We start from the raw sequence: 14,458 nt of genomic DNA, 5'->3' as shown, positions 1-14,458 counted from the left end.
GCCCTGGACAGCTATAAGATAGATATGGTTGGGGCCTCTGCCTGGGGTAAGGAACACAGGTTCTAGCTCTGGTGCTGCCACTAAATAGCTGCTGGGTCCTGGGTAAGTCTCTTTGCCTTTCTGGGCCTCAATTTCATCATCTGTCCACCAAACAGGGTGGATATAAAGATCCTTGAGGGTCACGCCTGAAATCCTTGTACTTGTAAGACTGAGACCAGAGGATCACAGGTTGGAGGTCAGCCTCAACAACCTAGTGAGGCTCTCAGTAACTTAGTGAGACCCTGTTTCAAGTAAAAGATAAAATAGGAGCCAGGTGTGGTGGTGCATGCTTGTAAATCTCAGCATTTGGGAGGCTGAGACAGAGGATCACTGTTCAAGGACAGCCTCAGCTACTTAGGCCCTCTGCAACTCAGTGGGACCCTATTATATTTATTCAAAATAAAGAATAAGACATTGGGCTGAGGGTGTAGGGCTGAGGGTGTAGGGATTTAGGAAGCCATGAGTTCTGGGGCTCCAAAAGGAACCACTCATGGACTGTCAGAATGCAAGAGAAACAACTGCAAGCCGCCCAGCCAGAGTCCTGGCTTACCTGTCCTTGCCTGCAGAAAGCAACACGATTCAGGCACTGGTGTAAAATTGTGCAACTGCACCCTGATTCCTTCTCTAGTTCAGCCCGTGACTACTGTCTCTGTTTAAATATCAAGATTCCATGTTCCATGGCCAGGCGTGGTGGCGCACGTTTGTAATCCCCGCACTTGGGAGGTGGAGACAGGAGGATCGTGCAGGTTCGAAGCCAGCCGCGCGCGCTGGCTTAGGAGACCCTGTTTCCAAATAAAAATGTAAAAATAGGTCTGGGAGTGTAGCCCGGAGGTAGAAGGGCTTCCAGGAACCCCAGTACCACAAAAATAAAATAAATAAATAAATAAATAAATAAATATCAAGATTCCAGCGGGCGTGGTGGTGTGCACTTGTAATCCCAGCATTTGGGAGGCTGAGAAAAGAATATCTCAGTTTGTGGACAGCCTCAGCTACTTATTGAGGCCCTTCGCAACTCAGCGAGACCCTGTTTCAAAATAAAGAATAAAAAATAGGTCTGGGGGTGCCTCTTGGAGGTAGAATCCCCCTGGGTTCCATCCCCTGTACCGCAAAAATAAATCAACAAATAAATAAATAATATCAAGATTCCAGCCCAAGGCTTGCTTTTTCTTTTTCTTTTTTTGGTACTGAGAATTGAACCCAGGAGCATTTTACCTCCAAGCTAGACAGCAGGTGTGTGTGTGTGTGTGTGTGTGTGTGTGTGTGTGTGTGTGTTTTACTGGGGATTGAACTGAGGGGCATTGAGCCCCTGAGCTATATCTCCAGCCCTATTTTATTTTTTATTTTGAAACAGGGTCATGAAGCTGCTTGTGGTGATGCATGCCTTTAATCCTAGTAGTGGGAGGCTCAGAAATGAGGATCCCAGGGTTGAGGACAGCCTCAGGAAGTAGTGAGACTCCCATCGACCTAGCGAGACCCTTTTTCAAAATTAAACAAATAAAAATAAGTAAAAAAAAATTTTTTTGGTGGTGGTACTGGGGGTGGAACCCAGAGGCTTTCTATCTCCGGGCTATACTCCCAGACCTATTTTATATTCTATTTGGAAACAGGGTCTCACTAAGTTTCTGAGAGCCTCACTCAGTAGCTGAGGCTGGCTTCGAACCTGCGCGATCCTTCTGTCTCAGTCTCCCAAGCACGGGGATTACAAGCGTGCGCCACCATGCCCGGCTAAAATAATAAATACATTTTAAAAATACGGCTGGTGGTGTAACTCAGAGGTAGAATGTCCCTGGGCTCAACCCCCAGTACCGCCACCACCACCACAACAAAAGAAACAGGGTCTTGCTAAATTTCAAACCTGCAATCCTCTAATCCTGTTGTTTTACCCTTCCAAATTCTAGGATTATAGGTGTGTGCCACTGTGCCAGGCCATTTTATTCTTTTTTTTTTTTTTTTTTTTTTTGTACTGGGGATTGAACCCGGGGACATTCTACCTCAGAGCTACACTCCTAGCCCTATTTTATTTTTTATTTTGAAACAAGGTCTCACTGAACTGTGGAGGGCTTCACTAAATTGCTGAGGCTGGCTAGGAATCTGCGATCCTCCTGTCTCAGCCTCCCAAGTACTGGGATTCCAAGCGTGCGCCACCACGCGGGCTGACCTGTGTTATGTTTCTGGATCGCCTTGTCTGCACACCTGGCTGATGAGCGCCCCCTGCCGTCTTCAGGCTTCCCAGCACTCTGCCTGTTTGTTTTCACTTTCATTGAAAAGTAACTCAGTTCAGCTTTGTCTCCAGTAAACTTCAGTAAATATATCAGGACCCTCTGCTATTTAGCAAGACTTTGTTTCAAAAGTAAAAAAATAGTTTGATGTCATCCCACTTGTTAATTCTTGCTTTAATTTCCTGAGCTTTGGAGGTCTTGTTGAGAAAGTTACTGCCTGTGCCTGTATGTTATAGTGTTGAGCCTATGCTCTCCTCTGATAACTTCACAGTCTCTGGTCTAATTTCTAAGTCTTTGATTCCTCTTGAGTTGATCCATGTGCACGGTGAGAGGTAAGGATTTAGTTCCATCTTTCTACAAATGGTTAGCCAGTTCTCCCAGCACCATTTGTTGAAAAGGCTTTCCTTTCTCCAGCGTAGGAGTTTGGCCCCTTTGTCAAAGATCAATTGACTATAATGTGTGGGTTTGTTTCTGTATCTTCTATTCTGTTCCATTGGTCTGTATGCCTGGATAGTATAATTTGAAGTCAGGGATTGTGATGCCTCCTGCATGGTTCTTATTGCTGAGGTTTGCTTTAGCTATTCTGGGTCTTCTCTTTCTCCATATAAAATTCATGACTGATTTTTCTAGGTCTATAAAGAATATTGTTGGTATTTTGATAGGAATTGCATTGAATCTGTAGTTCACTTTTGGCAGAATGTAGTATTAGGAATACCAGAGGGACTCCAGATAATGAAGGGGAAACCTCAACAAAGCTAGAATGGAAGAGGAGAGGAAGAAGGCTGAGGTTGGCCAGGCATGGTGGCACATGCTTGTAATCCCAGCATTTGGGAGGCTGAGACTGGAGGATCATGGTTCGCGGACAGCCTCAGCTACTTAGTGAGGCCCTCTGAAACTCGGTGAGACCCGGTTTCAAAATAAAGAAAAAAAAAAAAATAGGGCAGGGGGTGTAGCTCGGAGGTCGAATGCCCCTGGGTTCCATCCCCAGACTGGAAAAAAAAAAAATAAGGCTGAGGTTGATTAATGGAGGGGCTACATTCGAATATGTGTAAAAGTATGAATGTAGCATGGTCGACCTGGACACTCATTGCTGGGAGGGGGAGGGGTAGTGGGGGAGGAGAGGACACCAAGTACATTTTGAATGTATGACATTTTCAATATGATCCACATAAAAATAAAAAAATTAAAAAGAAGTAGTTAAAAAAAAACCCTGGAGCACTGGAGCACTAGAGTAAGGCAAAAGACTCTGAACTTATTTAATGTTCAGTTTACTATTTTAGAAAATAATTAAAGCCGGGCGTGGTGGCGCACGCTTGTAATCCCAGCATTCGGGAGTCTGAGACTGGAGGATCGCGATTCACGGACAGCCTCAGCTACTTAGTGAGGCCTCTGCAACTCAGTGAGACCCTGTTTCAAAATAAAGAATAAAACATAGGGCAGGGGGTGTAGCTCAGAGGTAGAATGCCCCTGAGTTCCATCCCCAGATCCGCAAAAAAAAAAAAAAAAAAAGAATCATAAAGGACTCTATGGAATTACATATTGATATTTATTTAAGATTTCACAGTGTATATGTATATTATGAATAAATATATATTTTATTATATTAAAAATCAAACACCAATAAAATAGTAGCATTTCTCTTAAAAAATAACTAAAGTAAAAATAAAACAGGGTTACACTGTAGCTCAGAGGTAGACACCCCTGGGTTCTAGCTCCAGTGCACCTCCTCTAACACAACTTTTTTTCCCCATCACAATTATTAACTGGCTAGGTGTGGTAGTACATACTTGGGAGGCTGGGACAGGAGGATTGCAGGTTCAAAGACAGCCTCAGCATTATTATTATTTGGTGGTACTGGGGTTCCTGGAAACCCTTCTACTTCCGGGCTACACTCCCAGACCTATTTTTATACTTTTTTATTTGGAAACAGGGTCTCTTAAGCCAGCACAAGCGGCTGGCTTCAAACCTGCGCGATCCTCCTGTCTCCGCCTCCCAAGCGCAAGGATTACAAGCGTGTGCCACCACGCCCGGCCTCAGCATTATTCTTAGATTCTCAGCTAAACACTGTTCTATTTTATTTATTTATTTATTTATTATTTATTTATTTATTTATTTATTATTTATATTATTATGGCACCAGGGATTATATCCAAGAGCATTCTACCTCCATGCTATACCCCTTTTTATTTGTTGTTTTAGCCAACAATGGTGGTGCACGCTTGTTACCCCAGTGCTTGGAGGCTGAGATAGGAGGATCACAGGTTCTTGGCCAGCCTCAGCTAATTAGTGAGGCCCTCCACAACTTAGTGAGATCCTGTTTCAAAATTTTTACAGTGAGACTGTTAGGGTGTCCCTGTTGGGCTCTGAAAGAAGCTGTCACAGTGAGATGTAGCCACGGGTTCTTGTTCTTAGCTATGTGTAGAAAACAATAGCCAGAACTACTTTTTGCTGTAAGCTTAAGCGATTTTATTGTTACAAAGATGGGAAGATAGAAACAGATATTGTAGGGGAGTAACTTGAAAATAAGTTACTGAAGTTTTTTTTCAGTGGGTCTGGGGATGGAACCCAGGGGCATTTGACCTCCGAGCCACACCCCCTGCCCTATTTTTATTCTTTATTTTGAAACAGGGTCTCACTAAGTTGCGGAGGGGTAGCTAAGGCTGTCCGCGAACTGCGATCCTCCGGTTTCAGCCTCCCAAATGCTGGGATTACAAGCGCACGCCACCACACCTGGCTGATTACTGAAGATTTGGGATACAGAACAGTTTTATAGACACGTGGTCCTTCATCTTGCTCATCCAATAATCTTCTGACCTAGTGTCAGTCCGCCATTAACTCGTGCAGGCCTCTCTTTATGGTTATGGGGATTATGATCATGGGGATTTCTAGCTCGGCCAAAAAAACCCTTCTTCCTGCCTTACTGCAGGTGTAAGCCTAAGTTTGTTAGGACCAGAATGATTAAGGAAGTCGGGGTCATGTGGTATCTGCTCCCCTCTGACAGGTCTGTGCCCTCATCCTCTTGGGGAATTTTTAGCTTCTCTGCTAGATGTCACTTATTATGTAAACCTGTTTTTAGAATATGAAGGCCCTAAACCAGGCGTGGTGGCGCAAGCTTGTAATCCCTGCACTTGGGAGGCTGAGACAGGAGGATCACACAGGTTCGAAGCCAGCCTCAGCTGCCTTTCAACAACTTAGTGAGACTCTGTTTCCTAATAAAATATAAAATTGGTTTGAGAGTGCAGCCTGGAGGTAGAAGGTCCCTGGGTTTTACCCCCAGTACCACACACACACACACACACACACACACACACACACAAAAAAAAAAAAAAAAAAAAAAAAAAGAATATGAAGGTCCTAGGTCCTAACTCTTCTATCTACTTGCTAATTACATTTAGCGAGGAGACTGTATTACAACAGCTGCCTGAATGCCTGGCAGTAATCAGGCCCTGACTGCTTTTTACTTTTTTTTTTTTTTTGGTGGTACTGGGGTTCCTGAAAGCCCTTCTACCTCCGGGCTACACTCCCAGACCTATTTTTTTTTATATTTTGAAACAGGGTCTCGTAAGCCAGCATGGCTGGCTTCGAACCTGAGCGATCCTCCTGTCTCCGCCTCCCAAGCGCGGGGATTACAAGCGTGCCCCACCATGCCCGGCTTGCTTTTTACATTTTGAAACCAATTTTCGATACATTACTACCATTTTCATTTTCCAAATTCATTTTTAGTACATTAATACCAAAGTCATTCTCCAATACTGGCACATTAATACCAAAGCTATTTTCAAATACATTTTGAAGCCATTTCCCAATACTGGTACAAAAATAAAGAATAAAAAATAGGGTTGGGGGGTTAGCTTGGAGGTAGAATGCCTCTGGCCTCAATCTCCAGTATCAAAAAAACAAAACAAAACAAAAAACAGCCTTAGTAATTTATTGAGGCCCTCAGCAACTTAGTAAGACCCTACTTCAAAATAAAAGATTATATTGGAGCTAGACATGGTGGTGCACGCTTGTAATCCCAATACTTGGGAGACTGGGACAGGAAGATCACAGGTTCGAAGCCAGACTCAGCAATTTAGTGAAGCCCTCTGCAACTTAGTCAGACTTTATTTCAAAATAAAGAATAAAACAGGCCGGGCGGGATTGCGCATGCTTGTAATCCCCGCGCTTGGGAGGCAGAGACAGGAGAATCACTCTGGTTCGGAGCCAGCCTCGCTGGTTTAAGAGACTCTGTTTCCAAATTTAAAAATATAAAATAGGGCCGGACATGGTGGCACGCTTGTAATCCCCCGCTTGGGAGGCAGAGACAGGAGGATCGCGTAGGTTCGAAGCCAGCTGCTCGCGCTGGCTTAGGAGACCCTGTTTCCAAATAAAAAATGTAAAAATAGGTCTGTGAGTGTAGCCCGGCGGTAGAAGGGCTTCCAGGAACCTCAGTACTAAAAAAAAAAAAAAAAAAAAAAAAAAAAAAAAAAAAAAAACAGGGCTGGGTTCGATCCCCAATACACAAAAAGAAAAAATATGTATTTTTTTTTTTTTCAGTACTGGGGATGGAAGCCAGGAGCATTCTACCTCCGAGCTACATCCCAGCCCGTGTGTGTGTGTGTGTGTGTGTGTGTGTGTGTGTGTGTGTGTGTAGGTAGAACCCAGGGGCTTTCCCACCTCTGGGCTATACTCCCAGACCTATTTTAGACTTTATTTGGAAACAGAGTCTCACTAAGTTGTTGAGAGCCTCACTAAACAGTTGAGGCTGGCTTTGAACATGTGCGATCCTCTTGTCTCAGCCTCCCACGAGCTGGGATTACAAGCACGAGCCACCACGCTGGGCTTTATTTTATTTTATTTTATTTTATTTTTTTTAAAGTCTCACTAGGTTTTCTACACTACTGAGGCTGTCCTCAAACCCTGAAATTCTCCTGTGTAACCCTCAAATGTGCCGGCGTTCTTGGGGGCTGGCACTGCCTACAGATGCCTGCATCCCTGAAAGGGTTGGCATGTACACACAGAACACCCGCAGACGAATGGAAGTGTGGCGGGGAGGCCTTGGCTGGAGGCTGCGGTTCTGAAGCTGCCTAGAGCTTGGGAAGTGCTAGGTGAGCCCAGAGACTCCAGAGGGTGAGCCGTTTAGCCGCGCTGCCTGTTCGCTGTTGGAGCGCTCTCTTGCGGCCATTCTCGCAGCATTTTCCTCCCTCCCCTTTTTTTTTCTTTCCTACTGAGATGGAACCCAGAGGCTTTTACCTCTGACCTACACCGCCAGCTCTTTTTAAAATTTTCTTTCTTTCTATTTTTTTTTTTTTTGTGGCACTGGGGCTGGAACCCAAGGGCATTCTACCTCTGACCTACACTCCCAGCATTATTATTATTTTTTTCCGTACTGGGGATGGAACTCAGGGCATTCTACCTCCGAGCTATACCCCCAACTCTATTTTTTATTTTTATTTTGAAACAGGGTCTCACTGAGTTGCAAAGGGCCTCACTAAGTAGCTGAGGCTGTTCGTGATCCTCCTGTCTCAGCCTCCCAAATGCTGGAATTACAAACGTGTGCCCGGCTTATTTTTTGTTTTCAAACAGGATCTCATCAGGTTGCTAAGGGTCTCACTAAGTTGCAGGTGCTGTTCTCAAACTGGCCATCCTCCTGTCTCAGCCTCCGAAGTACTCCAATTACAGGCATGTGCCACAACATTGACTTTTGGCTCAATTTTACGTGACTTATTGTCTTAATGATCTTTTCTTGATTATAAACTATGATTTTGGTTTTCACTTTGTTTTGGTATTGGGGATTGAACCCAGGGTCATTCTATCTCTGGGCTACACCCCCACCCTTAGCCTTATTTACTTATTTATTTATTTATTTATTTTTTGTGTGTGTGGTCCTGGGGATGGAATCCAGGGGCCTTTTACTTTCAGGCCACAGCCTCTTACCTATTTTATATTTTATTGGAAACAAGGTTTCACTAAGTTGCTGACAACCTCACTAAGTGCCTGAGGTTGGCTGTGAACCTGCAATCTTCCTCTACTGGCATTACAAGCATGTGCCACTACACCCAGCTCAGCCCCTTATTAAAATTGTTTCTTTTGAAACAGGCTCTTGTTAAATTGCCGAGAGTCTTGCTAGGTTGCTGAGGCTGACCTCAAACCTGCAACACTCCTATCTTAGCCTCCCGAGTACTGGGATTACAGGTGTGCGCAACCACATCTGACTTCATATGCTTTTTATTTCTTGATTGCATATACCACTTCCAGGCATCCCTCTGGTTCTGCATGATCCAATATAGTATAGCTCCTGGTCACTTCTGGCTGTTTACATTTAAACTCATTCCAATGACATGAAATTTAAACTTCAGTTCCTCTATGACACTATTTACATTTCCCATGCTCAGTACCCACATATGACTAGTGTGTATGTCACAGGACCATGAAGATACGCAATGTTTCCATCACAGAAGGCCCTGCTGGATGGCACTGTAAGCAGCAAATGGCTGTGGCTGTGGAAATGTCCTGTGGTTAATGTGGAGGTTGAAAGCATCCATTTCTTTCCCTGCCTTCTTGCCTGCAGTTGGGAAACTGCCCTCTGGTTGGTGCCATAAGGAAAACAGAGAGTGTGTGAGCCAGAAGACCCAATTTCCTCTTTGGCAACTCTGTTAGGAGAAGAAGTGCCTACTCTATCTGCTATCAGTTTGGTACAATTTCTCATCCAAGTGCCCATCAGGACAACAGAGAGAGCTGGTCCCAGGTGGACCGCCCTGAGATAGTCTCTCTTCCTTGGCAGATTTTGGTTGCCCCAAATCTGGCCTCTTCTCATCTCTGCTGCTTACTGGCTTAGAGCCTCGGGCAAATCATTAACCCCATCCCCAGGCCTCCGTTTCTTTTTATGTGAGGTGGGAGGAAGGATCTGAAGACTTTCAAAGTCTTTTGTGGTTCTAGATATATATATATATATATATATATATATATATATATATATATATATATATATATATATGTGTGTGTGTGTGTGTGTGTGTGTGTGTGTGTGTGTGTGTGTGTATTTTTTTTTCTTTTTTTGGTGGTACTGGGGATAGAACCCAGAAGCTTTCTACCTCCAGGCTATATTCCCAGACCTATTTTTATATTTTATTTGGAAACAGGGTCTCACTAAGTTGCTGAGAGACTCACTAAGTAGCTGAGGCTGGCTTCGAACCTGTGTGATCCTCCTGTCTCAGCCTCCCAAGCGCGGGGAGTACAAATGTGTGCCACCACACCTGGCTTTATTTATTTATTTTTGCAGCACTAGGAATGAAACCTAGGGGCATTCTACCTCTGAGCTACACCCCCAGCCCTATTTTTTATTCTTAATTTGAAACAAGATCTCTCTAAATTGTGGATGGCCTCACTAAGTAGCTAAGGCTAGCTGTGAACCTGTGATACTCCTGTTTTAGCCTTTCAAGTACTGGAATTACAAGTGTGAACTACAAGCCTGGCCCTATTTTATTTTTTATTGGAAATAGGGTCTCACTAAGTTGAGGGTGGCCTTGATAAGTTTCTGAGGCTGGCCATGGACCTGTGATCCTCCTGTTTCAACTTCCCAAGAACTGAGATTAAAATTGTGTGCCACCATACCCAGTTTAGAATTTATTATTTTGCCAAGGCCTTTGTGACTCAGTAGACAAAGAGGTTGAGATCAAGATAAAATAGCTACTTTCTCAAAAGAGAACTCTCCAGGTCCCCTGCAATAAAGAAAGAAAAAGAACAAGGGCATACAGAGTGGAAAGAATAAAACAAAACTGTCCTTATTGGCAGGTGAAATGCTTGTTTATGAGAAAATCCCAAAGAACTCAGCAATTTATTTATTTATTTATTTTTGTGAGTCTGGGGATGGAACCCAGGGGCATTCGACCTCTGAGCTACACCCCCTGCCCTATTTTTTATTCGTTATTTTGAAACCAGGTCTCACTGAGCTGCAGAGGGCCTCACTAAGTAGCTGAGGCTGTCCGCGAACCGCGATCCTCCGGTCTCAGCCTCCCAAATGCTGGGATTACAAGCGTGCGCCACCACGCCCGGCTAGAACTCAGCAATTTAATAAGACACTATTTAAAACTAAAAAATAAGCCAGGCATGGTGGTCCATGTTTGTACTCCGCATTCAGGAGGCTGAGACAGGAAGATCACGGTTCATGGCCAGCCTCAGCTACTTAGTGAGGTGCTTTGCAACAGAGTGAGACCCTGTTTCAAAATAAAAGAATAAAAAATAGGGTTGAGAGCCGGGTGTGGTGGCACAGGCTTGTAATCCCAGTGCTTGGTAGGATGAAACAGGAGGATCACACAGGTTCGAAGCCAGCCTCAGCTACTTAGTGAGGCTCTCAGCAACTTAGTGAGACGCTGTTTCCAAATAAAGTATAACAAATAGGTCTGGGAGTATATCCCGGTGGTAGAAAAGCCCCTGGGTTCCACCCCAGTGCCACAATAAAAAAAAAAAAAAAAGTAGGGTTGAGAGCCCGGCGTGGTGGCACACATTTGTAATCCCAGTACTTGGGAGGCTGAGATAGGAGGATTGCACAGGTTCAAAGCCAGCCTCAGCTACTTAGTGAGGCTTTAAGCAATTTAACGAGACCCTGTTTACAAATAAAATATAAAGTAGGTCTGGGAGTGTAACCCGGAGGTAGAAGGCCCCTGGGTTCCATCCTCAGCACTGAAAAAACAAAACAAAACAAAACAAAACAAACAAAAACCAGGCTGAGGGTATAAAACCAGCTGAGGGTGTAGCTTGGAGGTAGAATGTCCCTGGGTTCCATCCCAGTACCACACATACACAGATGTACTTAGTACACTGGGGAAATGGGTATCACATGTTTGTAACCCCAGTACTTGGGAGGCTGAGATAGGAGGATTATACATTCAAGGCCAGCCTTGGCAATTTAGCAAGACTCTGTTTCAATATAGAAAATGAAATAGGTTGGGAATGTAGGTTGCAGTTAAAATGTCTCTGAATCCATCTCAGTACAGGGGGAGAGAGAAAAAGAGGCTGCATTCCTACATCAGAATCATCTAACCTCCCAATGTCAAATGGCTGATGTGAGCTGTTTCGGGCTGCCTCACAGACTTCACATGGACCATTCAGACTCTGTGGGTCTCATGGAAGTCCTGGTTGCGGTGACCCTAGAAACTCGGGTATATATGATGCTTTACATGAGAATCCAGAGGCTCTTCAGGAGGCCCCCAATTGACCTAGGTTTTCCTGGCAAGACTAATCAACTCCTGTGTTAATCATCATTCCATCATTGTGACAAAATACCCGAGAGAAATAAACTTAAAAGGAAGGTTCACGATTCCAGAGGTTTTATTATTTTTTATTTATTTATTTATTTTATCAGTGCATTATATTCAGACAACTTATTGGGGTAAAAAACTTGTGTGTACAAACATGTACTCATCGCTGATTTAACCCCTACCCAAATCCCACCCCATTCCCTCCCCGTCCCTCCCTCCCTTGCTTGGCTTAGTGATTGACTTCGATATGTTTAAGTACATTGTGAGCTTTAGAGATTTTCCTCTTCCCCCCTCCTTTCTCCTCCTTTAGGTTGTCTTGTTTGCTCCTCTTTTCTCCCTAACTCTCACATATTAGGGAAAGCATCTGATTTCTTATTTTTTGTGACTGACTAATCTCACTTAACATAATGTCCTCCAGTTCCATCCATTTCCCTGAAAATGACGTAATTGAGTTTTTTTTTTGATGGCTGAGTAAAATTCCATTGTGTACGATTCCAGACGTTTTAGTCCATGGTCACTTGGCCAGTGTATCATGGCAAAACCATGTGGCAGAGGAGGCCTGTTCACCTCTTTGTAGCCAGGAGGCAGAGAGAGAGAGAGAGACAGACAGACAGACAGACAGACAGACAGACAGACAGAGAGGAGAGAGACACACATCAGAGCTTCAGTCTCCCTGACAAGGGCCCATTTCCAATGACCCAACTTCCCAGTAGAGCCTAGCTCTTAAAAGGTTCCACAAGCTGAGCACGGTGGCACACGCTTGTAATCCCCGCGCTTGGGAGGCAGGAGGATCGCGCATCCAAGCCAGCCTCAGCTACTGAGTGAGGCTCTCAGCAACTTAGTGAGACCCCGTTTCCAAATAAAATATATATTTAAAAAAATAGGTCTGGGAGTATAACCCAGAGGTAGAATGCCCCTGGGTTCCACCCCCAGTACCACCACCACCAACAACAAAAAAGGTTCCACAACCTTCCAATAATGCCATTGGGTGGGGACCAAGCCCTTAACACATGGGCCTTGTGGGACACTTGAGATCCCAACTAAGTAACCCCAACAGGTCCCTTGCCAGCGTACAGTAAACTGGGTTAATAAAGAAAAAACAATGAACACTTAAACTTGAATTTCAGGCACTTTTCATATGTCATGAAATACTATAGCTGACATTATATATCTGTCGGTTCTGCATCTGCAGAGTTAACCAACTGCAGACAAAAAAAATATTCAGAAAATAAAGTGTGGAGACAGGCGTGGTGGTGCACGCTTGTAATTCCAGTACTTGGGAGGCTGAGACAGGAGGCTCCGGGTTTGTGGCCAGCCTCAGTTACTTAGTGAGGCCCTCCCCAACTTAGTGAGACCCTGTTTCAAAATAAAAAATAAGCTGGGTGTGGTGGTACATGCTTGTAATCCCAGTATTTGGGAGGCTGAGACAGGAGGATTGAGGTTCTAGGACAGCCTCAGCTACTTATTGAGGCCCTCTGCAACTCAGTGAGAGCCTGTTTTAAAATAAAGAATAAAAGCTGGGCGTGGTGGTGCACGCTTGTAATCCCAGCATTTGGGAGGCTGAGACTGGAGGATCGCGGTTCGCGGACAGCCTCAGGTACTTAGTGAGGCCCTCTGCAACTCAGTGAGACCCAGTTTCAAAATAAAGAATAAAAAATTGGGCAGGGGTTGTAGCTCAGAGTCAAATGCCTCTGGGTTCCATCCCCAGACCCGCAAAAAAAAAAATAATAATAATAAAAAATACGGTTGGGGGTGTAGCTCGGAGGTAGAATGCCCCTGGGCTCACCCCCCCAATATGCCAATATGCAAAGAAAGAAAGAAAGAAAGAAAGAAAGAAAGAAAGAAAGAAAGAAAGAAAGAAAGAAAGAAAGAAGAAAATAAATAAATAAATAAATAAATAAATAAATAAATAAATGGGCTGGGAGTATACCTCGGCGATAGGCCCTGGATTCAATAACCAGTACCACACACACACACACACACACACACACACACACACAGAGTAGTGAGACTCACATCAACCTAGGAAGACCCTGTTTCTAAATAAACATAAAATAGGTCTGGGGGTGTAGCTCAGAGGTAGAAAGCCCCTGAATTCCATCCCCAGTGCCATAAAAAACATATAAATAAAGCCAGGCATGGTGGCGCACGCTTGTAATCTCAGTGCTTGGGAGGCTGAGACAGGAGGATCATGCAGATTCAAAGCCTCAGCTACTTAGTGAGGCTCTCAGCAACTTAGTGAGACCCTGTTTCCAAATAAATTATATTTATTTGGGGGTGTAGCCCGGAGGTAGAAAGCCCCTGGGTTTTACCCCCCACCCCGAGTACCACCAAAAATATATAAATAAATATATTAAATATAAATATAATAAAATAGGGCTGGGGTGTATTTCAGAGGTAAAAAATCAATGTCTCTGGGTTCAATTCCCAGTAACACAATAAATAAATAAACAAACAAATAAATAAATAAATCATCTAGAAATCATCTTTTAGGGGGTGGTTTTGGGGATTGAACGCAGGGATGCTCTACCTCCAAGCTACACCTTCAGCTTTTTTTTTTTTTTTTTTTTTTTTTTTTGTGGTACTGGAGATGGAACCGAGGGGCATTCTACCTCCGAGCTACACCCCCTGCCCTATTTTTTATTCTTTATTTTCAAACAGGGTCTCACTAAGTTGTGGAGGGTCTCACTAAGTAGCTGAGGCTGGCCGTGAACAGCGATCCTCCAGTCTCAGTCTCCCCAATGCTGGGATTACGAGCATGCGCCATCATGCCCAGTTTATACAGACTGTCTTTTTACAGATGAAATGATGAGTTCACTGGGACTCAATTCCAAACTAAGTGAACAAGATTATCTGTGCTGATCACATGCAAGCTCAGTCTCCAGGGCTGCGGGAAGAAAATTCTCTTCTCTCTACTTTTTTGCAGTACTGGGGATGGAATCCAGCGGCATCCTACCTCTG

Source organism: Muscardinus avellanarius, assembly GCF_963383645.1.
Source record: "Muscardinus avellanarius genome assembly, chromosome: 14".
Classification (NCBI taxonomy): Eukaryota; Metazoa; Chordata; class Mammalia; order Rodentia; family Gliridae; genus Muscardinus; species Muscardinus avellanarius.
This window is presented reverse-complemented; position numbering follows the sequence as displayed.